Source organism: Harpia harpyja, chromosome 3 (genome assembly GCF_026419915.1).
Source record: "Harpia harpyja isolate bHarHar1 chromosome 3, bHarHar1 primary haplotype, whole genome shotgun sequence".
NCBI lineage: Eukaryota > Metazoa > Chordata > Aves > Accipitriformes > Accipitridae > Harpia > Harpia harpyja.
Genome location: NC_068942.1, coordinates 77198666 through 77225366, shown reverse-complemented (window position 1 = coordinate 77225366; position 26701 = coordinate 77198666). Strand labels below are relative to the sequence as shown.

Below are 26701 nucleotides of genomic sequence, written 5' to 3'. Positions count from 1 at the left end.
CGGACATGTCCTGATGAGGCGCAGCTGAGGACACTGGGTTTGTTCAGCTTAGAGGAGAGGAGACCGAGGGCTGGCCTACAACATTGCTGCCTACAACTTCCTCGGGACGGGGAGCGGAGAGGGAGGTGCCGATCTCTTCTCCCTGGGGTCCGGTGATAGGACACGAAGGAATGGCTTAAAGCTGCGTCAAGGGAAGTTCCGATTGGAGAGCGGGAAAAAGTTCTTCAGCGAGAGGGTGGTCAAGCAGTGGAACAAGCCCCTCCCCGGAAAGGGTCACGGCCCCAAGCCTGTTGGTATTCAAGAAGCAATTGGACAATGCTCTCAGATATATGAGAGAGAGTTGTGGTGAAGGGAGTTACATCTAGCTGGCGGCCGGTCACAAGTGGTGTTCACCAGGGCTCAGTATTGGGGTGAGTTCTGTTCAATATCTTTACCACTGATCTGGATGAGGGGATCGAGCGCACGCTCAGTCAGTTTGCAGATGACACTAAGTTGGGCGGGAGCGTTGATCTGCTTGAGGGTAGAAAGGCTCGCCAGAGGGATCTGGACAGGCTGGATCGATGGGCTGAGGCCAACTGTATGGGATTCAACAAGGCTAAGTGCCGGGTCCTGCGCTTGGGTTTTAACAGCCCCACGCAATGCTATAGGCTTGGGGAAGAGTGGCTGGAAAGCTGCCAGGCGGAAAAGGACCTGGGGGTGTTGGTCGACGGCCGGCAGTGTGCCCAGGTGGCCAAGAAGGCCAGGAGCATCCCGGCTTGTATCAGAAATAGTGTGGCCAGCAGGACTAGGGAAGCGATCGTCCCGCCCTGGACTCGGCACTGGTGAGACCTCACCTCGACTAGCGCGTTCAGTTTTGGGCCCCTCGCTACAGGAAAGACATTGAGGTGCTGGAGCGCATCCAAAGAAGAGCAGCGAAGCTGGTGAAGGGTCTAGAGAACAAGTCTTATGAGGAGCGGCTGAGGGAGCTGGGCTTGTTTAGTCTGGAGAACAGGAGGCTGAGGCGGGGAGACCTCATCGCTCTCTACAACTACCAGAAAGGAGGTTGTGGGTGTCGGTCGCTTTTCTCAGGCAGGAGGTGATAGGACGAGAGGGGTTGCTGGAGCATGTTCAGAGAAGGGCAACCAAGTCGGTGCGGGGCCTGGAGCATAAGTCTTATGAGGAGCGGCTGAGGGAGCTGGGGCTGTTTAGTCTAGAGAGGAGGAGGCTGAGGGGAGACCTTATAGCTCTCTACAGCTACCTGAAGGGGGGTTGTAGTGAGGTGGGTGCTGGTCTCTTCGGTCAGGTGGCTGGAGATAGGACGAGAGGAAATGGCCTCAAGTTGCGGCAAGGGAGATTTAGGTTAGATATTAGGAAAAATTTCTTTACTGAGAGGGTTGTCAGACATTGGCATAGGCTGCCCAGGGAAGGGCTTGGGTCACCATCCCTGGAGGTATTCAAAAAGCGAGTAGACGGGGTACTTCAGGACATGGTTGAGTGGGCATGGTTGATGGTTGGACTCGATGATCTTGAAGGTCTTTTCCAACCTAAATGATTCTATGATTCTATGATTCTATGACGCGGCCTCAAGTTGCACCAGGGGAGGTTTAGATTGAATATTAGGCAAAATTTCTTTATTGCAAGGGTTATCAAGCATTGGAACAGGCTGCCCAGGGAAGTGGTTGAGGCAGCATGCCTGCAGGTATTTAAAAAACATGTAGCCGTGGTGCTCGGGGACATGGTTTACTGGAGGAGTTGGCAGGGTGAGGTTTGCAGTTGGACTCGATGGTCTTAAGGGTCTTTTCCAGCCTAAGGGATTCTAGGATTCTAGGATTTCTCTTTAAGGTTGCCCGGTGTGGAGTCAGGGTTCGACTCGATGATCCTCGGGGGTCCCTTCCAACTCAGGACGTTCCGTGATTGTGAGATTGCCGTTGGCAGGCAGATGGCAAGAAATCCAACATAAAGCAGCACGCAAGCTCCCGTGAAGAAAACGAACTCTAGCCCAGCCTTCACCAGTACACCAGGGCAGCTGCGAGTCGCTGAGCCGGGGTGAGGCCGAAGGCCGGGGCTGGCCGGCGGGCGTGCCCGTGATGCGCTCTGGCACCTGTGACATCAGAGGGGACGAGTCACAATGGGGGGGGGGGGGTATAAAAGGCACCAGCTGGCAGCGCTGCCCCAGTACAGCCTGGGCGAGCGGTGAGTGCGCAGGCGGGGGGAGGCTGGGCTGGACGAGGGCCCCCGGGGGGGGGGTGGGTTCTCAGCCTGCATCGAGGGCCCAGCTGCTCGCGGCAACACCTTGGGCAGGGCACGGTGCCGCCGCCACCGGGGCTGGGCGCAGGCCTTGCTGCCTCCCAGCTGCCTCGCCCCCTCTCCTACCTGCCCCCAGCTCCCTGCGGCTCCCGCCCCTGCTCCCCCCGACGCCAGCTCCCTCCCTCCCAGCCCCCCTGAACCCCTTCTCTCCCTCCTCCTGCAGGCCATGGCTGCCATGCAGTTCTTCACCCTGGTTGTGCGAAGCATCCTCTGCAATGCTCAGGTGGTCAGTGACGCGCCGGATGAGGCCACACGCGAGCGCATGCAGCAGCGTGAGACCTATCTGAGCCGAGAGATGACTCGGCTGCTGCAGGAGCTGGAGCAGGGGAGGCAGCAGCTGGAGCTGAGGACGCAGCAGCTGGAGATGAGGGCCCAGGAGCAGAGCGGCTTTGCCTGGCGAGCCCTGCTCTTTGCTGCCTTGCAGCAGTGGCAGTTCTGGGCCGTTGCTGGAGTCCTGCTCCTGCTCTTCGGGCTCTGCTGGTGGCTCAGGAAAAGGAGCCGTCAGCCAGCCAGCAGCAGCAAGGAGGCCAGCTGCGGAAAGAAGGTGGATGAGGAGGAGGAAAACGTAAACCCCCGTACTGCAGCGGATGTGGGCAGGATTTTGACCAAGCGCATCTGGGAACTGCAACAAGCGTTCACAATGATGGACGAGATGGCGGAATTTTACCGTATCTCCCAAAGATGCGAGGAAAAATTTCATGCCGCGATTGAAGCCAGACGTCGGTGCGAGCAGATTCTTGGAAGGTTGAAGTCCTTGTTAAGATGACGCTGTCTGCCGCCTACTCGTGCCCCTGAAGCCCCCCCGTGGGCACGCCTTCCACCCGCAGCTGGGCACCACGGGGGAGATGCCAGCGAGGAACTCCGGCCTCCGCGTGGAGCTGGAGTGCACCTGCACGAGGGAGCGGCTGGTGGAGGACGTGCTGTGCTTCCTGCACCACCCCGAGGAGGAGCTGAGGAAAAAATCAGGGTCCCAGCCTCTTCAGGCACAGGGCCAGGCCTGAAGTCACTCCTCGGGGAGCTGGTGCTGCAGAACTGAGCGCGCTGGACACGGAGAACACGCTCCTCAATTGGCAGTGGCAATCGCTGCCGCAGGTTTCTGCCACAGCAAAAGCACACGCTGCGGAGTGGGACCCGATGCAGCCGAAGGGGCCATTGCAAGGAGCCTTGCGACAGAGATGCCTCTTACCACGCGGACAGCGACCGCCCTCTGTCTCTGAGAGAGTCCATTCCCTCCGGGAGATCCACCGTGCCCAAAGATGTCAATAAATCTCTTGTTTGGACAAAGGCTGTGTCCGTGAGTGTCCGTGCATCTCTGGGTCGGGGAATGCGGGCATAGGGTGCTGACAGCTCAGCTGCCATGGCGTCGGGGAGCATCTTGCAGAAGAGCTGGTGCAGTGGGCTCTGGTCTCAAGGATTCACCGGGCTTTGGCTTCCCAGGTGCTGTGGGGTAATGCCAGCAGGCAGCTTGGCATCATCACGCAGCTACTCAATCCCTTGCCCGCAGTGGCACGGTGGAGAGAATCTGGAGGGTCAAAGTGGGAAAGCTTGTGGGTTGAGAGAGGACAGTTCAGTAGGTAAAGCACAAGCACACGCCCAGGCAAAGCAACGTAAAGAATTCGTTCACTCCTGCCCCGGTCTGCCAACCAGACGCGCCTTTTTGGGAAGCCTTCTGCCTCCCTGGGGCTCGGGTTGAAGGCGTTACCAGGAAACTTCTGAGCCTTGTACGGCCCTCATTATTAGCCCCTCTTGCTTTTTCGTGTGGGTACCAACGAAGTCAAAAGAGACTTCAGGGCCTCGGGCAGATTGGTGGAGGGATCAGGAGCACAGGTAGTGTTCTCCTCTGTCCTCCCAGCTGTAGGGAATGACATCGAAACACACAGGCGGATGCAGCGTATCGGCACCTGGCTCCGAGGCTAGCGTCACTGGCAGAATTGGGGGTTTTTCAACCATGGGACGGTCTACGCGACACCAGGCCTGCTGGGGCCTGACGAGATCCCCCGTTCGTAGTAGGGGAAAAGTATTTTTGCTCACGAGCGAGCGGGGCTGACTGAAAGAGCTTTAAACTAGGTTTGAAGGGGGGGAGGGCGTAAAATCAGGCTTACCAGTGATAAGCTAATGATGGCACGACAATGTTGGAGGAACGGTGCGCGGAGGTTTCGCTCTGCTCCACGATGTGCCGAGGACACTGGAGCGCATTTGAAACGTCTGTAGGCTCAAGCGCGCGGTGCGAGGAAGAGGCAGGAGGAGCTGGAGGCCTTGGCTCGGTCCCAGAGCAACGACGTCACTGGCCTAAGGGACACTTGCTGGGAAGAGTCCTGTGACGGGAGTGCAGTGACGGACCCTTCCAGGCTCTTCAGGAGAGAGAGGCAGGGCAGGCGAGGCGGAGGGGCAGTGCTGTATGTAAAGGAGGGGTTGGACTGTACAGCGCTTGCGGCTGGGGACAACATGGTTGAGAGCCTCTGCGTAAAGATTAGGGGAAAAGCTAATAAAGCGGACGTCCTTGCAGGAGTCTACGATGGATCACCCAGCCAGGATCAGGACAGCAACGTATAAATCTATCAGGAATCACGGGAAATCTCTGGATCAGTCGCCCTGTGTCGTCCTTATGGGCGACTTCTGCTTCCCAGCTGCAAACTGGGGGTGTTGATACCGAAAAAGCCGAAGAAACTCTCTGAGACTCGATTTTGGAGTTTTAGAATGCAGGCATTCTTTATTGCAGCGCTGGGTGCACGGGGGATCGCTCCACCCATCGTGCTCCCCGTCAGGTCTAAATGTGCAGGTTAAGTACATGTTCTACATACATATTCACTAGATTTCCGAGAAATGTTATACATATTCATTAGTTTTCTGGGAAGCTATTAGCATATGCAAATGTCCTTTACGCAGGCGCATTGAAGGTCTCTGGTGGTCTTCAGGAGTCCTCTGGTGGTCTTCCGTAGTCTTCCTCACTTGTCCACTACTTGACCCTTCTCGGATGATTCTGCGCAGTGTGATCTTCTGCATGTTTGATGCATCTTATCCTAAAGAATGCTCGTTAGTGCTTCTATTATCTATGCTTACATTTTGACGTAATTCATATGGATACTTCTGTGGCAGTACATTCCCCCCCCGCCCCAGCCTGCCAGCAGGAAACAAAACTTCTCCAGGAAGGGAGAAGGGGAAGGAAACCCTGGAGGCTGCCGGTTGAAATTTGAACTGGCCAATTGAGATGTGCCAGGTACACCGAGGTGACCCTCCTGGCCAACAGAATTAAATGACCACAGGTCAGATTCGACAGGGGTATAAACGGGGTCCCGCCGGAGGACACGTTGGCAGTCCTCCTCGGAGCAGCGGGTCTGCAATCGGGGACTCCCCCTCGGGCCGGGGCACCGCCCGAGGTAACTCCTCGAGGGAGAGAGCCCTCAGCTTTTAGGTGAGTGATATGCGCGTTTTGAGCCATCACTTTGAATCCTGGGGATTCTTAAGTCGGCCGTGTAGTATTACTTCTCTTTACATCGTTGAGCCTGTGGCTTTATAAAATGTTACCGGACTTCTAACTAGCTTTTGCTGAAGAATAAATCTGAGTTTTAACACCTGTTGGATTTGGTTAGTCGTGCATCCGTAACAATGAGCCAGCATCCCAGCACCCAACCCCTACCAACCCCTACCATCCCAGCTTGGGAAGAAAGGGAAACCAAGGGAAAAAAAGCAAATCATCTGGCCCCACACTGCCATCAGCATGGCAGCTGCCCTCCGCTGCTCTTGGTGATAAATATTGAAGGGAAAACATTGTGCAATTCATTTAGTCACCGAGCATGAACAGGGGTGGGTTCAGCACCACATCTGTCTCGTTGTGAGGCTTTCCAGCCATCCCATCCTCTTCTGCAGTGTTTTTCTGTGTCCTTCTCACCTCCCGTCTTAAAGAGATGGGAAATGTGGGAATTGGGAAGGTCCCCCTTCCCAAACCAAACGTGCAAATACAGGCTGAAAAACACCCAATTTCCAATCCTGGCAAACTTACAGTGGTAACTTATTTCCAGGCAGAGCTGTGATTTTTATAAGGGATACCACCAGGTTAAGGAGTCAAAGGTGTAACTGTACAAGCGAAAGCAAAAGCCCTTTATTTACGTAAAGCCATTTTTTTCTTCCCCCTCCTGAAATGACAGGGAGTAACACAGCTCTTGCCAGTTTAGTGGGGTATACATGAAGGCTTGGCTGAAAGCAACCTCATTAAACTGGCTGGGTTGTTAAGCACCAATCCAAACATGCAGTCCTCTGATCACTGCATGACGGGCTGGGAACCCAAGGCAACTCGCAATTAAACCCGTGACAATCAGAAAAAATCCTTACAACCCCCCCCAAGCAGAATCTACCAACACCATCCCCGCCCTCCCTTCTTTTTTCTTTATTTACTTACATAAGCAGCATGACAGATAACTTGGAGGAAATCAAATGCTTAATGATTAAGCGACACTTAGGCAGCACTCTGGAAGATAAATACGCCCTTTGGAAATCCTGCAACAAAAACAGAAGGTATAAACAGACAGTAACTAATTATTCTGATTAAATCTTGGAAGACCTGAAATACTCCACTGCAGCAGAACAAAGCCAGTGTGCGCTGGGGCTGCTCCCAAAAATAAGTCACACCCTTTTTTAAAAGAATTCACCCAAATAAACCTAAGTGCTTCTGTGTTGTTTTTGTTTGCGTGCCTGTTTCTTAAGGTCTAGGCTGATAGGAAACCTCCGCCGTACCCTAAAGGGATCCCCTCGCCTTCAGCTAAAATTAGACTTCAAGGAAAACGGGTGTCTCCAACCTGCACCGGCATGGCAAGGCTCCCACCGCGTGCTTGAGGAGCGGCGCGTCGGGGTTTTTCCTCCCCTCCCATCGAAACCAAAAAGAGAGGGGGGTTTGGATTAAAAGAAATTAAGGAAAATAAATAAATAAGGCGTGCTCCTAGGGAGAAAGGAGGGGATGGCAGGTCTACCCCGCTGCTGGGCTCGGAGGGATCTGAGCTGGGACCAGGATGTGGGGAGGTGGGGATGCAGCTGAGCCATGGGGATGGGATGAGATGGGATGGAATGCTCAACCTAGCGGTGAGAGCAGCCGGCAAAGCCCACCAGCAGCTTACCCCCCATCATGGATGCAGAGTAAGGCACCTGCTTTATTGTGAGCCATGACACCAGCGCCAGGAGCCTCTGTTACAGCAGAAGGCGTGCAGAGCAAGACAAGGGGATGCGCTCAGTAGACTCTCCCCTACTCTCCTTGCTTTGGAGGAAAACCATCGTTTTCCTCCTCCCCTTCTCTCTGCCCTCCCCCCACCACGTTAAATGCCCGCAGAGCTCGGGGGAATATTGAATCTCAAACCTCAGTAATCAATCGGTTCACCCTCACGCATGAGAAAGAGTCACAGCAGTAAGCACCAAATCCCATTTCTACCCAGCAATCCAACATTTTAATTATGTACGTAACATTTCCCTTTTAACATAAATCCTGAAGAGATCCAGGCAGCCCCCGGGTTGTGGGTGGGGAAGGACACGGTGCCGGGGAAGAACATGGGGCGGGGGGAGGAAAGGGAGGAGAAACCATTCTGGCAATTATTTAAAATGACAACTTTATACGGCTGCTCCAGTTTGCCGTTGGCACGACGATGCTTTGACCTTGCGTTCGCCGTCCCAGAGGATGGGCAGCAGCGTGGCAAGCAGCAAGCCCACATCCAGCCCTGCCACCAGAAGCTGCATCGGTTTTATCCCAACACGCCAGCAAGTGTGCGGGAAAATGGGGACAGAAAACGCAAGACGGGCACACGTGGAAAGGCTTGGGCCAGGCCATGATACAAATAACAGCAATAGGGCCTCTCCACCTGTGCTGTGAGACTTACTCCAAAGCCTGTTCACATCAGAGGGAGCCTTTCCAGCTGCGTTTGAGCAGGTTTGGGATAGTTCCCTGCCAACACTTGTTACTTCCAAGTGCAAGCACGGCCAGACCAGCAGGACCATCACACGGCTGCCAGTGCAACAGGTAGGCAGCTCCGAGCAACATCCCTCCTTCACCCAACCAGACCAGTCCCGAGTGGCATAGCTCACAAACAGCTACGTTAAAATATGTACTTTTTTTTTGTTAAATATAAACACATGCACAGACTTTTCTAATATACAGGAACAAAAGAGGGGACACCCCGCTGAAACCCCATGTGCAGCTCAACTGCTCTCTGCAGTGACGAAGGAAATGAGAAGCAGAGACCAGGCACACACCCGCTCGCCGTGGCGTGGTTTGGCTCTGGGAACGGTTCTGGATTCCCCAGCATGAGCTCTGACCTCCAAAAGATGCAGAACGGTCTCGGAGCCACTCTGGAGGAGAAGTGGAGGGGTCCCTGGGGGCTCAGCTCAGCAGGCGGAGAGCCGGGCTCCGGGTGCTCACGGGGTCGGCTGACCCGACTCCACGGCCCATCAGCTCAGAGGTCCCCAAAACACCCCTCGTGCCACAAGAACAAGTCAGGAACTATCCCAAACCCACGGTGCACAGCAGAAAGGAAAGTCCCCTCCTGGGTCTTGGCAACAGGATGAACCCATCCGCGACCACAGCTCCAGCCTTGCCAGACCACGGTGCTCGGACAAAGCAAGGGAAACAAGCACAGGGTTGAAGGCCTTGGGCTTATCTTTGATTTCTCTATAGGTAGCAGAGCTGCGTTTCTGAACCCTCTGTTTTCAGGCAGATCCTGCATCAGGCTTTGTAAACACACGTGCATCGCTTTCAAAAGGCTCACAAAAGCAGTTTTTGGAAGAGGAGGTGTCACGGTGCAGCAGGAATTTTTCACTTCCTCTCGACAGGAAACATCACGCAGAGATACAAAAGGGAAACCTACATGTAACTGAGATTTCTGCACCGTGTTCTCCTTCCAAAGGCCAACGCTCCCTCCCCTCCTTTATTTTTGGCTTCAGTTTCCCCAAGACCTGTAACATCAGGAATTGCTTGGCACAACGGACAGAGTCCTCAAGCTCCACACACTATCTAGAGAAACTACTGCACTTACACGCTCCCTGGTCTCATTAGCCCACAGTGGGAGGTGCATAAGTAAGAGGGACCAGGCACCATCAGCCGCCTGCAGCATGTTCCCGGAGGATCGAGCCGTATCCCCATCCTCTCCCAAAGAGCAGGACTTTGCAGTGCAATTCAGGACAGAGATACTCAGTGCAGTATCTAGAGCAAATTAAACCTCCCAGGCACAGCAGCGAGCACGGATTTATTGACTTACGGAAAACGTCCTTATAAATTACTTCATTCAGATCAACGGGACAAGACAAAACGAGGGCTATCCTCAGCGGTGAGAGGCTGCAGCGCTATCATTTCAGTCCCATACTCCAGAAGAAACCACTGTTTCGGAACAGACACTTCTAGCAGGGCTTCGCAGGGCTGGCGGAGGACGATACAGAGGCCAGCGCAGATCTGTGCCGTGTCTCACCCCGTCCCCACCTCTCTGCGCTACAGCAAGCAGAACCAATGGATGATTCTCGCAAGCGAGTAGGTAAAAATGCTGCTTGGCGTCAGCTTCGCATCCACAGAAGCTCCATCCTCACCTGCTTGTTGGCTTGTGTAGGGCTGCAGCCACCAGGCAGGGTGGGACATGGAGGCTGCTGCCACCGACAGCATCCCGTGCGCTGCCCCAGCCACCCCTTCAGGGTCTGCTCGCCACGGGGCAGGGAGGTGGGACTGCCTGCCTGGTGAGACGTGGCACGGATCCCTGCTGACCTCTTCCGCATTGTCCTCCTCCAGCCCCGCGAACCCACGTTAGAAGCGTCTGCTCTGAAAGAGTGATTTCTCCTGGAGTACGGGACTCCCGAGCGTTGCAGCTCGTCATTCTTCTCCGCTTCTCTTGATACCGATAGCTTAACGTGCTTTCATCAAACTCAAACTCCCTCCCAGGGCCACCTGCGGTCTGGATCCAGGACACTGAGACAAGGCTAAGGCCATTTTCTGCAAATGTTTGTTCCACTGGTTAAATGCAGCTCAAAAATAAATAAATATCCAGATGTACCTGTGCCTTGTTCTGGATAGCAAGCATCTGGCTTTGGCTTCCAGACACGGGCTGTTTGCTGGACTGAAGAGCCGCTGGGTGCCCACCACCACCCCCCTGACAAAGCGCTATACACTTGCATTTTGTAGCTTCTTGACGAAAAGGCGAGAGGAGCGCTCAAATAGCCCAGCACGAAGCATCTCCCCAGCTTTTATGCACGTGCGGCACTTCCCCGCACCCTCATCAGTCAAACCGGCCCCGTCAACACCGAGGGCAGGGTCAGGCGCTGCTCTTCCACCGCGGGCTCAGCAGCAGTCCTGCTCCCAAACTGCTTTTCGCAGGAGCGGGCAGAGCTGACCATGGCTCAAACCGCTTTCCACAGCTCCAAATTACCTCCTGGGATCACATCCCAGCATCCCCATCTTCAGATCATCTCCTAGTCTTTAAAACTGGTGCCAATTTGAGACCTACTTTAAAAAACCATCAGCCAAGATGCTGAGTCATGTTGTTAGATGCCTCCAAGGTGGTACCTACGGAGGTCTTCTAGGAATGCCTCCGCCTCATGTGAACTCCCCCACTGGTTACATTAAAAATACAATTATCTCTGTGGATTAATAAAGGGTACCGCATCTCTGCCAGCAACCTGAGGCAGGGACTCCCAGCAGCAATGAGTTCACGTTATCAGGGTGCGCAGGCACACACAGCTGTGTTTGTGGTCCCCATCGCTTGCAGTCACCCACGCCCTGCCACGCTGCCTCACCCGTTCCCCAAAACACACCCCGTCCCCCGAGGGAACGATTAGTATTTTCATAAACAAACGTGTCTCGTCACATCTATTCACTTAACTCAGCCATCGAGGGGTTGCCATTCCCGCGTGCATTGGCTTTGCAGAATAAAACGCTAATGGCCTTTGCATCCCCGGTGTGACACCGTTCCTCGCCTCCGCTCAGCCCCAGGGCACGGCTCCTGGCTCCACAGCATCCTTCTGGCTCCGCAGCATCCTTCTACCTCGTGGACCAGGAACCCCTGCCCTGGACGGACCACCTGCCTCCACCATGCTATTTGGGAGTGCTGGGGAGAAAACGGCTCCTTTGCGTGGTGAGGATTAAAAAAATAAACGGACTCACATCACTGTAGTGTTTGCAAACGTTCCCTCATAGCAGATGAGCCCTGCACGGCACCGGGGAGCATGGGTGGTCGAAACAGAGGGTGCCAGCCACTGCTCACAGCTCTTGGGAGCCCAATAAATAACACTGCGGAGCGCAGAGCTCGGAGCTGGGAAGGCTGCAAGCCCTGCCAGCCCTTCCCAGCCCAGGCGAGAGGGAGAGCGAGCTGGCACGTGTGCTTTGTGCGGGTCCTTGCAGCCCTGGCTGCCGGCTCCAAGCACTTTCTGGTTGCGCCGTCTCAGAAATCACCCTCATCGTGAATATCTTTGAGGCCAGGCACAGCAGCGTTTGGGGACTATCGCTCTCCGCTGCAGCCCTAAAATGAGCTCTGTGCTCTCGCCGTGGCACGGCAGGTACCCAGACGAGGCGGGTGAGCCCGTGAGCATCCCTGAGCACCCGGGGCTTCCCTTCAGCTGCTGCCCGTGCGATACCCAAAGCAATACAGAACAGGCACAGATCTACCTTTGATGACTTTAATGCAACGCAGGAATATGCAGCCAGCAAACAGCCACTTCTTCGCGCGCTAGAAATCATTTAAAATGGCAAAGAGGAAAGGCAGAGCGTGGGGCTAGAGCCAACGCCAGCAAACGCCGTGGGGATGAAGGCGCAGAAGACGTGCCACCACCCCCTGCAGTTTTCACCCTCGCCAGGGGACCTTCTTCCGACTGTACACGTGCTGCTCTGCTCCTGAGACACCAGGAAAGCACAAACTGCCCTGCCCTCGGAAAGCGGTTCTCTGCTTTTCACAGCTAACAGAGTCAGGCATTGCCACAGAAGCCAAGGAGTTGATCTTTCAAGGGCAAAGCTGATTCCTCCCACCTTTTATCTAAAATTTGCCTCCCCTCTCCATCTGTAAGCCAAATCAGGGATGAAGCAGGTCAGTGGCTCATTCTTTTAGGTACCGCTATGATACATATATATAATTTTCTTTGTTTTTAATTAAAGGGAAACTCAGTCACTTAAACACTTCAGTCAGCTTAATTCTCTCTCTCTCTCCAGGAGTTTTTGGCTTTTTAAATAACAGAAGCAATCAATCATCCCATGGAGGGCAAACACCCATTTCTCCCCGAAGCCCCCAGCTCCAGCCGCAGCTGCAGCCATCCGGGCTCCTCCCGGCATGCTGGGGTGGAGGAGCGGGAGAGCGTGGTGGGCTGGCACGGTACGGCATGCCAGGCTCCCAACACACAGGCGGATAAGGGGGTTAAATCCAGCTACTCAAGGATAAGCTGGTCAGATACTGCAGATAAGCAAATGGTGAATAGCGGTTTGCCAGCCTACAGCAAATACCGACACAACCCGGTGCATGACTGTCACCAGGTATTTAACTCAGAAGTTGCCGATATTGGAGACCCTGAAGCTATATTTCGTTAAAGCTCTCCTGATGAACTGCTTTCTTGGCTATTTTGAAGCCTGCAATAGAGAAAGCTGAAAAGATAAAGCAACTCTTAGCTTTGAGGCTGGCACCACGGACAAGATGCAGCAGTGCTTTTTACCTGTTGTTGTGACTTTTTGGCCTTTCAAGGACACTCGTGGGGCCAAACACAGAAGAATCTGAGATGCTGTCACACCAGACAAATCTCAGGAGATGAAGCAACCAGAGACCCACCCAGCAGCTCAGGCAGAGCACCAACACAGACAGACCGGGGTGCAAACAGGCGGCCCCCAACACGCACATGGCCACTTGCTGATCTTAATCCCAGGCACATAAATCCCCAGGTGGCACCTTTGGACTAATACCTTAAATTTCCTTCCTGCTGAGACTTAATTTCCCTTTTGCCTTCCAAGACTAAAACTTCTTCCAACTGCTGCTCAAGCCGACCAACAACTTTTTACTTTTTTGCATCCAGAAATACTGAAGTGCTGCCTCTGGGAATTCTGCAAAGACGGAGAGGGCCCTGTTCTCTGTCCTGAAGCCACCAGCCATGCCCAGGTAGCTGCAGCATGGCCACTAAACTTTAAAACCTGTCAGACAATGGAAAGCTTATGGGTACGCCGCAAGACCTAGTGCTTCCAAAAGCTGCATTCCCCAAAAACCCGGAGCTGGAGATCTCCACGCAGCTGCCTATGGAGCATCCCGCACCTCGGCCGTGGTCCAGATACAGGTTAGCAAGAGAGAGCAACGTGGGTCTTGGCCATGGGACGCCCCATCCTGCTCTCCTCCCAGCTCCGTTCGGAGGCAGCCAGCTGCGTCCCGCGTTAGAGCGTTTTGCGTAATCAAAATGGGAGTTAGCCTCTGTAACCACGACTCGAAGGGTATATTTAACTCAACTGGAAGACAAAGGAGATCGGGTCCACCGCAGATTAAATTAGCTGAGCCTGCTTATGCCAGGAGCTCCCGTCTGCCATGGACCACGCCTCCCACGGATTTATTCCTCCTAGCTCCACGATTTAGTGGTCCCCCAAGGAGGAATGGACCTGCTCCATCAAAGCTCTGAAAAGGGAAATACACAGCAAAGAGGCAGCGAAGTAGGTCCAACAGGTTCCCAAAGTCTTGGGCAGGACACAGTCTCACAAGGGTTTGCATCACCTGTCTAGACCCCAGAGCCGCGGCGCGGGATGAGGTGCAGTAACCTGCACGGTGCTGCACCACCTTCAGCCCAAAGGGAGGAAGAGGAGGATGGGGGACAACGGGGAATCTCCTCAAACCACCCCAGACCCCAGCTCCAGCGTGTCCCCTGCACCCCAGCACAGCATGGGAGGAGGGTGAGGATGTTTCCCTCGTGGTCTTCAGGACCTTTGCTTCAGATCTGCCTCCTGGGAAAACGTTCAGTTTTCCTGCCTAGCTTCCACCGGTAACATTTCACCCCCCATCTCCTTCACTGCGGTCTCACACAACTCAAAGGCGCGGCCAAAGATGTGGTTATTTTTATATTTTCCTCCCAGGAGATGGTATCTCCACAGGGCATGGCTGCCACGCCACATCAGATCACTGCACCGCGCCGGCTCAGCCCCACGACAGCAGGACGAAGCCTGAGGGAGACCCTGCTGCCGGGTGTTTTTCTGTCTCACTGGCATTAAAACTCCCCAGATTTCCAATCAAGGGCATACCAAAAAGCAAAACAGCCCCAGCCCTAAAGGTAGCAAAGTGCTGTCCCACCCCCTCTCTCCATAACCCCCCACCCAAGCACCAAAACCATCTTCCAGTCATCCTAGTTTTGGATTTTTCCGAGGCTTTTGCATTCGTCATTGCACCCCACAAGGCACTTGCCTCACTCAGATCCAGGTCTTTGTGGATCCAGGACTTCCAAGTTGACCTAAATTTCCCCCGCAAACAGGCAAGAACTGGGTTTGGCCGTGCCAGGACGTCGAGGTCCACAAGATGACCATCCTCGATGTGGCACATGGGCTTCAGCACAACATGGAATTTCTTTAGACCCGCATCTCTTATTGGGCACTTTTACACTGGGAGAAGAAAAAAAAGCAGTACTTCCACAGGTAATCTAAGAGCTTTTGCACTTTAAAGAGCAGGGAGATGGAGAGCAAAGCGTGGGGCACGCAGGGAGAGGCTGGTTCGTACACCCATGGGAGAGGGCCAAGCCGTGCAGGAGGATGGTCTCGTGTGTGCTACGGCCCATCTGCAGCAGCTACGCCCTTGCATGAACACAACATCGTGATCCCACTACCAACACCCCGTAACCCACCGCTGGCAGAGCCCACACTCCCGGTTCGGAGCTGGGGCGGCAGCGGTGGGTGGCAGCCAGGAGGGCTGGGATGGGGAAAATGGGATCCTTTCCAACACAGGCAGCGCAGTTCGCCCAGTGTTTTCCTTCCCTCCTTCCCTCGAGATCACTCTCCCCACCGTTTGGCCACGACAGAGAATCCAGGCATTCACGGGAGAAGGTATTAGGCTGTGTACTGCTTGTCTGCAGTTACTTTATAAATAAAGGTGATCATAACGAATGTTTGCACCCTCACACAAATCCCAGTGCCCTTCCCCCACCCACACCTCCCAAAGCAGAGCACAAATCCAGCTGCTCTGCAATCTTATCTTGACGCAGAAACGGTCTGGGACAGAGATATAAGGGTTCCCCGAAGGCACGGTTTCTTAAAGGCATCTTTATTTAGTCGGTTCTCTTCAAAAATGCTGCACTGAAGTGCCGCTCCCGCACCGGTTTTCATTGCAGCAGCAGCAAACACCACCCAGGCAGGGTCCCCCAGCGTGGCGATGCAATTTCCCCCCCCACCCCCCCGGAAAGTCACGGGGTTTTCCCAGGCTGAAAAGCAACCCAAGACCAGGGGGATACACCAAGGGCAAGGCACTTCGGGTGACCCACAGCTGAGTGTCACCAGGAGCTCCCAAACGCGCCCTGGTCTCACCCCAGGGATCTTACAGGGATGGGGACCGGCACATTAATGGAGTCCATGGGATGTTCCCTATTTATCCAGCAGCTCTGCCTCCAACCCCACGCCCGCTATCCCAGGGATTGCACGCTAGCAGCCACATAACACCTAATCCCAGGTTTCAAGAACCAGAGCTACAAAACAACCGCACAAAGAGGCAGCAGTTCGCACGCATCCCGGGGAACCTCCCCACAACCAACGCCTCTCTATTTATCCAACAGGCGATCTTTACACGTTCAGCTGTTTTCATCCCACCCCGCTATTAATGGATGCAAAAGGCAGTTGGGTAAGGCGTTCGGCAAAAATCTCATTTAGAGATCAAGACAAGCTTAATTGCTTTCTAGCCAGACCTGCACAAAGATGGCTTACTCCACAAATACAGTTGCTAATCTGCCCATTATACGCCCTAAGCTCCCACCCACAAAGAAAAAGAAAATAAAGAAAAGATGCACAAAGGAATGCAGTATTTTGAGCATGTTACTTCCAGCAAGTAACACATCAGCAGCGATGAATTCTGCAAGAACAAGGGCTTTGCTTTTCTTTGAAGGAAAAGGATAACCGAGTGGTAAACAAAATAAAAACAAAAAGACCTAACGTAGATCAAATCTGCATTCTCCACAGGCAATCCCCATCCCTTTCGGGTTCTTGAAGAGCATTTCCAGCAGCTATTGTTTCTGCAGGCAGGCAGAAGCAGGCGAAAAGCTTAAGCGGCCAAGGAGACGTCATGTCACAAGTGACGGAGTAGAAAGGATGTAGAACCTCGTGACTAAAAAGCACAGGACTGAAACCCTGGAGAGCTGAATTCACTTCCTAACTTAGCTGTAAAAAAAAAAAAATTAAAAACCGCGAGTTTCCTGTGTGATCACATCCTAGATGATTTATTCAAGAACCCGGTGTCGAAAAGCAAGGGAGGGGGAGGAAGCAGGAGGAGGAAGGGGAAGACTCGGTCCTGTGGGCTTTTAACAGGCTTGGGGTTACACCAGCACTGGCAAGCTGTTAGCATCCACCTGCGCTGGGCACTGAATGACCTGGAGCTGGTGCCGGGAAAGCACTGAGCATCCCATGAGCTCAGGTGAGAGACCACCCTGCTCCTCTGCCCAGATGTGCGGCGCAGGCTCGCCCATGCCACATCCCCAACAGCGGCATCCCGCAAGCTTTCAGAACGTGGAACTCCGAACAAAAACAAAACCACGTGCAAAACGGAAAGGTTAGTGATAATTTCCCCTCTTGGAGCTACGCAAGAATTTAGAAAGAAAATAAAGCTGTCCTCCAAACGCAGCATGTTATAAATTAGACGGCAATGCAATTACAGCGCCGCAAAGCCAGCGGCAGCAGCGGCACAGGTAGAGAGGTGACGAAAGTGCCTTTTGGTTACAACCTTCTCCCCTTGTGCAACAACCCGGGACTCCCAGCTCCGGCACTGCAGGTCTGTTTATTTTCCCGAATTCGAGCCAATTCTGCTCGGCAGGAAGCGCTGCACCCAAGGGAGAGCGGAGCTGCGGATCCTCTGGCAGGACAGAGCCAAAAGCACGGCCAGCACTGGAAAGGACAGCGGTCATCTGGTTTGGACCTTTACAGCAACATCTCTCAAGCTCCAGAGCACCTTTGCAAGAGCCTTTTGCAGCAGGTGGGTTCACTACAGGGCGGAAAGCCAGAGAGGTGTTTTTCCAAGACCTTCCTCAACCATGACGCGTGCTCGCAAATCCAAGGCTTAGCTCAAGCAAAGGGCAGCCTGGTCCCTGGCCTTGGACAAGGCCTGCCAGGCGTGGAGGTGTGGGGCTGGTGCCATCCCAAAAAGCTGCCATGGGAACCCCAGAGTGAACAGACTCAAACTTTTACTTTCAACAGGGACAGCAGCTGTAATTAGCAGCACTGAGCACAGCCCAGGTGCTGGGTATGGACATCCCCGTGATGGTCACTGACAAGGCGACTGTTAGATGTGGTTTGTTCGGCTTCCCTCCCTGTCCCAGAAAAACGAGCACCCATTTTTCAAGGGTCTTTCTCCACCCCCTCCGCGCTGCCCAAAGAATCCATTTCCCAGAGCAAGAACATGCATCTCAGGATGCACTGTAACAGCCCGTTGCCGTACCTGGAGCTCAGCCCTCAGTGTCCCCAGGGATGGATCCCTCCTTAATTGCTCCAACACCCCACGGCATACTGGCAACACCAGACCCCAAAGACACAGTCTCGCCCCGACTCCCACCAAAATGAAAGACGTAGTCCAAAACACAAGGCAAAGGGAAGAAAACGTCGCCGTGAGGCAACCAAGCTACAGCTGTGAGACACGTCATCGCCACCGTCTCATGCATCTCTCACCTAGTTCAGCCTCAACCCCAGTGCAAAGCCAACAGAGCTTCCTCTGATGCCACTATGAGCGATCCTTTGGAAAACCATCCGCTGAGTATTTTGAGGTTAAAGTCCCTCTTTACTCTCTTTTTCTCATGCTGAAAGCTGTCACGCTATAGGAGGGCTTGAAAAGCGAGGGAGATACTGTATTTTACAGCTAAGGGAACGGCACAATTTCATGACTACGTAACCCAAATCACAGCCCATCGCACATCACCGCAGTTTGAACACACCTATGGTCAGCGCTGCATCACTTCAAAAATGGCAAATTTTGTTGAACCTGGTGAACAGAAGAGCAGCATTTAATACAAAAGTAAAAGTGAGAAAACGATGAGCATAAAGACTCATTTCCAGCTCCATACCCAAAAGCAAACTGACTGCAGGGATTACAGTATTTAGCATGCTCCAAAAATTTTCCTCGACATCTTTTTGCTCCCTGTGATGGGTAGAGACGTCTTGTGGCTCTAGAGCCACCAGCTGTTTCACATGCAGCTTGCCAGGCAGCACTCTCTACAGAAGATAAAAGGAGCTGGAGTTTATAAATGGATCCGAGTTGTCCCTAAAAAGCCTCCAGCCTCTTTGCAGGATGCCTCCAAAATGCCAGGGCGAGGAGGCAGCACGTGGGCTGAGGTCTCAAAACCAACCTCTCGTACCCAGAGAGCTTTGGTAAGCAAACGGCTTACGTAAAATATCTGCCAGGACACCCGTCTGAAGCACCGGCTCTCGTAAACAAGGCTGCTCCAGAGGCACTGGGGATTAGCGCAGTTCAAACAGTCCTTGGCGTGACTTACCGGAGTACCCAGGAACAGATTTGCAAATTCAGCTTTTCTCCTGCCTGACGCTCGCCTGGCACCACCGAACAACACCCAGGTTCCCGGCAGCCTTAACCCTACCGACTCCTGCACACGGAAGGTGAGAAACAGGGACGGGGATGGGAGAAGCCCCGTGCTTGACCACAGGACTTGATGGAAGAAGGAAACCCAAGGCGGCATCGCCGTGGGCCTGCTCTTCTCCCTTGCAGCTGGAGGAGGTCCAGCACCAGGCCGTCCGCAAGCAAGCTGGGCGAGCGTCCCTCGGCAGAGGAACGGCAGCCGAAAGATATGCATGGGATATGCAAGGACGGTGCCAAGCAAAACAGGGCAGCTGAAAATCACCATGCATCTGAAAGGCTTAACCCGATATTAAGGCAGAGTGCAGCCTCTCTTCCCTGCGCTGGGCACGCAGCCGCAGCCAAGACACTCCTAGCGCTTTGGGGGCAGAGGGGAGAAAACCTCAGCAAAGGAAGCGTCCTTTGCACGCGATTTCTGTGAAAGCCAGGCACGGCGAGGGTACCCACCTTCCCAGCGGCATCTCCCCCGTCCTCAGCTCTGCCTTGGGCAAGAAGGTGCTGCGGTTGCCAGAAGCAGCAGCGTGAAGGAATGGGAGCGTGAAGGGTGCCTGGCAGCCACGGCAGAGAAAGCTTTACACAAACAGATTCACAGTCGCTTACGTCCACACAAGCATCCTTGAAGGAAACAGCTGCGCCGGACCTCAGCTGCCGCAGACTCGCCAGGATTGCACACGAGTTCACAGCTCTTCCGAGCACCGTTCATTCAGAAGATGCTAAGGCCAAGCGAGAAACAAGCACGCAGAAAAAAAAATTTAAAAATCTCACGACTAGGTGAAAGTCAGATGGACGTGCAGCTCTAGAGAGCTGCCTCGGAAAGGTCTGCACAAAAGAAACACTCAGGAGCAGCAGCGGGGCAGACCCACCACAGCCTAAGCTAAACGTCATGCAACGCATCTGAGCCAGAAAACATCCCGGCTGCGCTGCCTCTGCAGCCATGCCATGGCAAGCAATTAATCTTGCTTGTTTGGGGTGGGGGAAGTGGTCTCCCGACTGTTCCTCCATCCTTCACCTCCCTGCTGCAGCCGGGAGCAAGATCTGCTGCTAGCAGAGGTTGCCCGTAACAGGCACTGAGCTGCTAGGACATCACCCGAGCAGCATAACATGCCGTGGGTCTTTCCAACACCCTGACCCACTGCGCTCAGACCCGAGTGACTGCAGGTCCCGTCCCAGAACGATGCCGCTCTGCTTCCCCCATTCTCACACTCCAGTTTTCTTTGATTTCTAGGACAAGTACCATCCTCTCCTCCCACCCCAAGCGGTGCAAAGCTGGCTCCTGGCTGCAGAGCACAGCCCCAGCTCCCCTGCCCTGCAGCCTCAGGGTACAGGCAGTTTTGCTCCTGTCCAAAAACAGTGCGTGCACTTTCCTGCTTGCTGATAGTCTACCCTCAAACGCTCAGCCCTAAAATCTCTGAGGACACCCTGCGTGCTACAAGAACCTCCATTGGGAAGACAAGCTGATCCTCGCTCCCGCAAATCATCGAAGGAACCAACACCCTGCAGAGCCTTCCCCAAAAGCTGCCAAGCTCCGTAGCTAAGTTTTGCATATTGGTACAGAGCCCAGCTGCTGGTGTTTCATCCAAACCCCCCCAAGTCAGCCTCTGAATGGCACAATTTTGAATTGCCTTCCTCCTGCCACAGTGCCCCGGGGCAGGATCTGCCAGCAGCCCAGCCCACGGGCACAAAAGCCCCACGTGAAAGAGGAGCAGCAGGGAGCAACCAACACCTGGAGATCCCACTGCAGTTTCCTCTGCTCTCCTGAGCAGGGCACGGGTCAGACGAATTAACTGGGTCCTTCCCCTCTCTTTATCTCACCGATGTCTGGCTGCTGCTGGGCTGCTTTGAGCTTTGGCGCGGCTGCTTTCCACCCAGGGCCTGTGCAAGAAGGGAAGAGGAGCCTCAGGGCAAAACTCCTGGCAACAGCCCAAATCCAGAGATTGGGAATTGGGTCACTGCCTTCAGCTTCTGAAAACCGTCCCTTCAGGAGGGCTGGTAAAAGCAGCAACAGTCGCCTTCGCCACCAAAGCCAGCGCTGAACACTTCTGCTGCTCCTCCACCACACCCTCCACACGTTATTTCATTTACCCTCTTGTAAAAACCTTGACGGAGCAGCATGGAGAGGGACAGCCCTGACTTCCAGGCGGTGAAGCTGCATGCACAGGGAAGACATGATTCAGGTAAGCAGCACGTAGCTGAAAGCCCATCACTATGCAACGCTCACCCAGAGGAATGCATAAGACGAAACATGAAGCCACTTGTCTAGCGAGGCGAATAACCCTTCAATCATCTGCCAGGCCCTGCAAGCGCCGGGGAGCTTGGCGTTCTGGCTTGAGAAAGACGAGGATGCCTCCAACCAGCAACATACCACCTCCTACTAACCGCACTGAGGACGCGCTGCTGTATTTCCTCGGTGCCGAGTCCAGAAGAGTTCAGCGAGAGCGCTCCAAAACGACGTAAAAGAAAAACCCAAACAGCAGCGAAGCAACTGGCGTGTCCTCCGGGAGGAGACGAGGCACGAAGAGCAACCCTGCTCCGGTGGTTTGACACGTTAGCGCCAGTCAGCAGTGCTCTAATGACAGGCTGGCGCGTGCCGTGGTGGGTGAGAACATGCCCGTCCACCAACCCTGACCCTCCAGCGGGTCAAGGCAACGTTTTGAACACAAAGACTCTCCAGGCAACTCAGTCCATGAGGAGTAATACATAGAGTAATTTACAGAGTCACGATAATACTGACTCATCAATGACTGTCACTAGGTTGGGCCACCTCATCCATTTGGCTGATTTAGGAAGAGGCCAGGAGCTATCTCCTCGCCCAGGCGCTCCAAGCAGCACAAACCTCTTCCATTTAGCAAATTCACAACAAACTCCCCCAAAGGACTGGGGACAAACGCAGGAGGGAGCACAAACAGGACGGGGTGATCAGAGATTCACGCGGAGTGCGCAGAGGTTACTCCAGACCTGGGCACAGCATGGGATGGGACACCCTTGGGAATGAACCCACCCAACTTCACCACGAGGAAAACACAGGCCAGATGTTCAGGCAACTTCACGCATTAATTTGGTTAATTTGCTATAATTCAGGTGGCTGGTGCTCAGGCCACACCAATCATGAAACAAAGCACTGTCAGCTCACATCATGAAACTCTCCAGTCAACTAACCACGTCTTCATGGCGTGCCACGCCGCTTCTCTCATCTCCACCTCCTTTGGTTTTCTTCTCAGCGGCCACAAAGATTTGAAAGCTCTATGACTCACCGAGCTGAGATTTTCTACGCTACTCCAGAACTCCTGGTTCTTCAGCGTATTCCAAAACATCACAACATGCCAAGAGGACAGGAGATACCAAGTGGAAATGATCTCCTGAGAGGGCAGGAGGGTAAGCAGGCACCAGCACGGCTTTCCTCCCAACCCAGCTCAGGTTGAGGAAGCAGGGGGGGGGAAGGAGAATCAAAGGCAAATAGCAAATCACAACTAGAGTCTTGCAAGGGGCTGAGGACTCTCTATTTTTTGCATGGAATAGGAAGTTGGAAATACATCATTAAGGGTGAGGGAGCTAACGCAACATGCAGAAAAGCTTCTGCTGCCGTATTTAACTTCTTTCCAACCCTTTACTAGTTGTTTCTCTCATCCCCTAGTATGGTAAGCACATAGAGTAAGTAAATCTATATGGCTTAGCATCTAGATTAACCAACACAGAAGTCAGAATCAGAGATTCATTATTTCTTCCCCAATTTACAGCCCTTTGTTCAGACCACCTCTTTTTTCAGCACAGCACTGGTGTCTGTTGTGGTGCAGGAGTGAAAAGTACACATATGATTATCTTAAAAGGGTGGCTGGGGCGGGGGGGAGAAATCAATATGGACATGATTTGAATTTTACAGCATTCGGCTGCCACGACTCGCAAATAAACAGCTGTCCCAGCAGGTCCGTGCAAGCTTAACAGCACAGCAGTAAAACGCAAGGTTTTTCTTCCCCTTTTAAGAGTTTTACTTGTATAAAAGAGTGTATTTAAAAAAAAATAATCGCAGGCTGAAGAACCGTAGTTAGGTCACACTCACTTCCAGCAGAACAAGCGCATCCTGCTTCACATGGCCTCACCAGTCACTCCACAGCAGTGGCAGCTTTCCGAAGCCAAGTTAAGATATTTAATTACCAGCATCAAGTCAGAAACCAAGGCGTCCAACAAAATCCTCATTTGTGAGCGAAGCCTGCAGAAATGTCGTTGAGCAGGCTTTGGCAATCTCCAAAGCTGACAGCTGGATGCCCTGGCTTATCGACTGCTAGAGCACACGCAAAAAAAAAAAAAAAAAAAAAAGCTCTGAAAACTTGCAGTGCTGAGCAAGCCTTCAAGGCAACCCTGCCAGCCTCTCAAAAAGGCTCACCCAAATAGGCAAGCTTCATTTATTAATACTTCAGAGATAAAAGTGGCCGTGTAGGAGCGGCTCAGTGCATATCTGCGCAGCAGGAGCACGGGCAGAAGACGACCACCCGCTCTGGGTGGTGCATCTATCAGCATCCATGGCCAGCTTATAACCAGTTCAGGTCATAAACGCAGCAGGTACGTTTGCTACCTGTGCATGCGGTGGGCTGCTGTAAGCGCATCAGCCAAAGACCTTCAGGCAGCGACCCAGCGCCGACGGTCAATGCATGCAAACTGCAAAGCAAGAGGATGGAGTGACAGGAGCCAAGCTCCTGGCTGGCCGGTAAACAATATTTGCGAGGAGCCCGGCCACCCAACAGCTCCCTGCCTCCCCTGTGTTGGTTTCCTCAGCTGTGACAATGACAGTGCAGGAGAAGAGGGGGAAGAAACCAAAACAAAGCGCAGAAGCAAGGGGAGATAAACATGACCTAGTTAGACCGGCTGTCCCCAGCTCCTGCCCATCCCCAGCGAGAGGGCTCATCTGGGACCGGAGGAGCCGGCCCGCCGTGGCTGTCCCTTTCCCGCACCCCTGCTGCAAACAAAGGGTCAGATAAGGAGCCAGCTCAGGTCAAGACCGGTTTGACTCCGTTTCGAGCCCAGGGGAGCGGATTCGGCGCTGATTTTACACCTCACCCATCCTGTTTGCCTCCCCGGGGCGGAGGCCAGAACGCAGAGCGACACGCATACGCCTGGCTGGCTGGACCCAAAAACCCCAGGGCCGTGGCAGGGGCAGCACCGGCAGAACCACACGCCAGCTGAGAGCTGGCCGGAGCGAGGAAGTGTCAGTGCTTCCTGCTGTCACACGCCGTCAGGCAGTCAGACATCACGGACTTTGGCTTTTGCTTCCTGCTCCCGACGGAGCAAGGGCAGGTCCCAGCGTACGGCCACGGGGAGAGCAAGGCGAGTCGCTCATTAAACGAGGAACAGCAAGGTGGATGCCTGACCCGCAGGGCTCGGGAGGCAACGCACGCCGAAATGAACCCTGGCGCCCATGGAAAGAGGTCTGGACGCTGCAGGACCTGTTTACTCCTGGTGGGACCGAAAGAGGGGCAGGCAGGGAATGCCCACGGCTTTGGCCTATGTTGTTTTCAGTCAGGGAGGATAACAAGGGTGCATCGCAGTTCACCACGGTGGCCTTAATACACAACGCCACTCGATTTCCTATGCAGTATCAGAATCGACCTCTAGAGAGGGAAAAAAAAAAAAAATGAAAAAGCCTTGTTCTGCTGTCCTTCTCGGTGCAGCCGGGAGAAGCCGGCTGGCTGTACAATGCTGAGCGTCTGCAGTGCTTGGGCCTGGCCGAAACCACCGGGGCAGCCCGTGCCCACGGGCTCCCCTCCCCTCGCCGCAGCACCTGGAAAACGGGGCTCGGCTGCACCCTGCGATCTCCCACCCTCCTCCGATGTCTGCGGGGAGCTCCTCGCCCCCAGTTGGGCAGCGCGCAGCCCCACCAGCTCAAGCGGCTTTCGTCAGGAGGAGAATTATCATCCGTTTTTGCCTTAAATTAGCCTTGATCGCTTAAAGATGCAGAAAGCCAGTTTGGCACAGGCGCCGATGCACGAGGCAGCACGGCTCTCTGCAAGCGGTGCGGACCCCAGCGATGAAACTCCACTGCTAACACTGATGACTTTGTGCCAAGCCAGTCAAGATCAGGCAGGATCCGACCGCATCCATCGCACGCCAATGGCAGCGGGTGCCAAGCCCTGAGGCTTGCGTGCAGCAAGGGTATCGTCCTTCCTCCGTGCAGGCCCCCTGACCCGAACCTCCCCAGACTTCCAGCCCGGCGCAGCCAGCGACAGACCCCGACCTCTCCGGCTGGCAGCTCTCCGGCTGGTGCCCGAGCCACAAACCCGCTCGTCCTCCGCCGCTGATGCAGCCATACCCGAACACCGAGACGCACCGAAATCCTGCTGCCACCCCGGCTCCCGCATCGGAGCATCGGGCTGGACCAGAGCACGCCTGCAGCAAGGTGTTTGACACCAGCGCGGGCGGCTCCGCACGTACGGACGATTAAGCAGCCCCAAATTGCTGTGCCGGCTGGGGAGGCATGGGGGCGGGGGTGCAGAGACACCCCCCCCAAAACCCGCTCTGCTCAGCCGGGGGTACCCCATCCCTGGGGCTCTGCAGGTACGCAGGGGGCCACATCCCACCCCTGCGGGGCCCAAGCCCGGTTCGGGAGCTGCCGCAGGGGCGGGAGCCGCCGTGCCAGCGGGAGCCGGGGCCGGAGCAGCCCTCGGAGGCGTTGCCATGGAGAAGGCAGCGCAGCAGCATCCCGCATCCCACGCCCGCGGGTGGGCGCCCCCCCCCCGGCGTCCACAGGGGCGGGCACCGCCCGGGCACGGCGACGGGGCCCCGCTCCCCTCCCCGCGCCACACCGGGGCCGGAGAGCACGCCAGGCCCCGCGGGACCCCGCACCCGGGACACCGGCGGAAAGGGGGGGGCGCCCAGGGCCCCCGCCGCGCCCCCGCCCGAGGGGACGACCCCACGCAGCGCCCCGCGGTGGGGTGGGGCGCGGGCTCGGCTTCCGCCCTCCCCACCTGCCCCACGGCGGGGGAAAGGCAGCCCCCCGAGGGTAGAGAAACTCCGGCACCCCCCCCGCCACAGGCACGGCCAGCGCCCACGGCCCACGGGAGAAAGGCAACGCTCCCCCCGCTCCGCCGCCGCCGCCGCCGCCGCCGCCAAAACCCACGCAGCCGAAAGGGAAGGAAGGAAGGACGGAAGGGAGGGAGGGCGGGAGGGAGGGAGGGAGGGGCGAGCGGCGGCGGAGCCGCTTCCCGGCCGCGGTGGACTCACCCCCCGGGCGCGGACCGCCGTACCTGCCGGCGCGGCGCTGGGCTGCGCGGCGCGGAGCCCGCCCGGCCCCGGCCCACAATGGGCCGCGGCCGCCCCGCCCCTCCCGTACGGCCCGGCCCCGCCCCGCCCCGCGCGCTGACGTCACCCCGCCGCCGCCACGCCCCCCGCGTCGCCGCCGCTCTGCTTCTGCATCCTCTGCTCCTGGGTCCTCTGCTCCTTCTGCTGCAGTAGATGAATCATATTCTGTCATGCACGGCTGTGGAGGGTGACGAATTATTCTGATAGCCCCAGTGCAGGAGCATGGACAGGGGGAGGAGCCTTAGTCACAGAATCAGTGAAGCCAGAGCCCACCACATCAGCTCTTCTGCAAAATGCTCCCTGACTCTGTGGCAGCTGAGCCGTCAGCACCCTATGCCCGCATTCCCCAACAAACTGATGCATGGACACTCACAGATGCAGCGTTTGTTCAAACA

At 55.1% G+C, this 26701-nt stretch overlaps 1 long non-coding RNA gene across 2 annotated transcripts; it reads right to left on the bottom strand.

The window, feature by feature from the left end:
- Positions 1 to 1847: 1847 nt before the first annotated feature.
- Positions 1848 to 26337, bottom strand: LOC128140084 (uncharacterized). Of its 2 annotated transcripts, XR_008234612.1 has the most exons (4): positions 26229 to 26337; positions 6683 to 6780; positions 5169 to 5306; positions 1848 to 2080 (listed from the first exon to the last, which is right to left on the bottom strand). It is a non-coding gene; the product is annotated as an uncharacterized LOC128140084 (long non-coding RNA). The 2 variants fall into 2 exon arrangements; XR_008234611.1 differs by lacking the exon at positions 1848 to 2080 and having other exon boundaries at positions 5054 to 5306.
- Between the last annotated feature and the right edge of the window lie 364 nt (positions 26338 to 26701).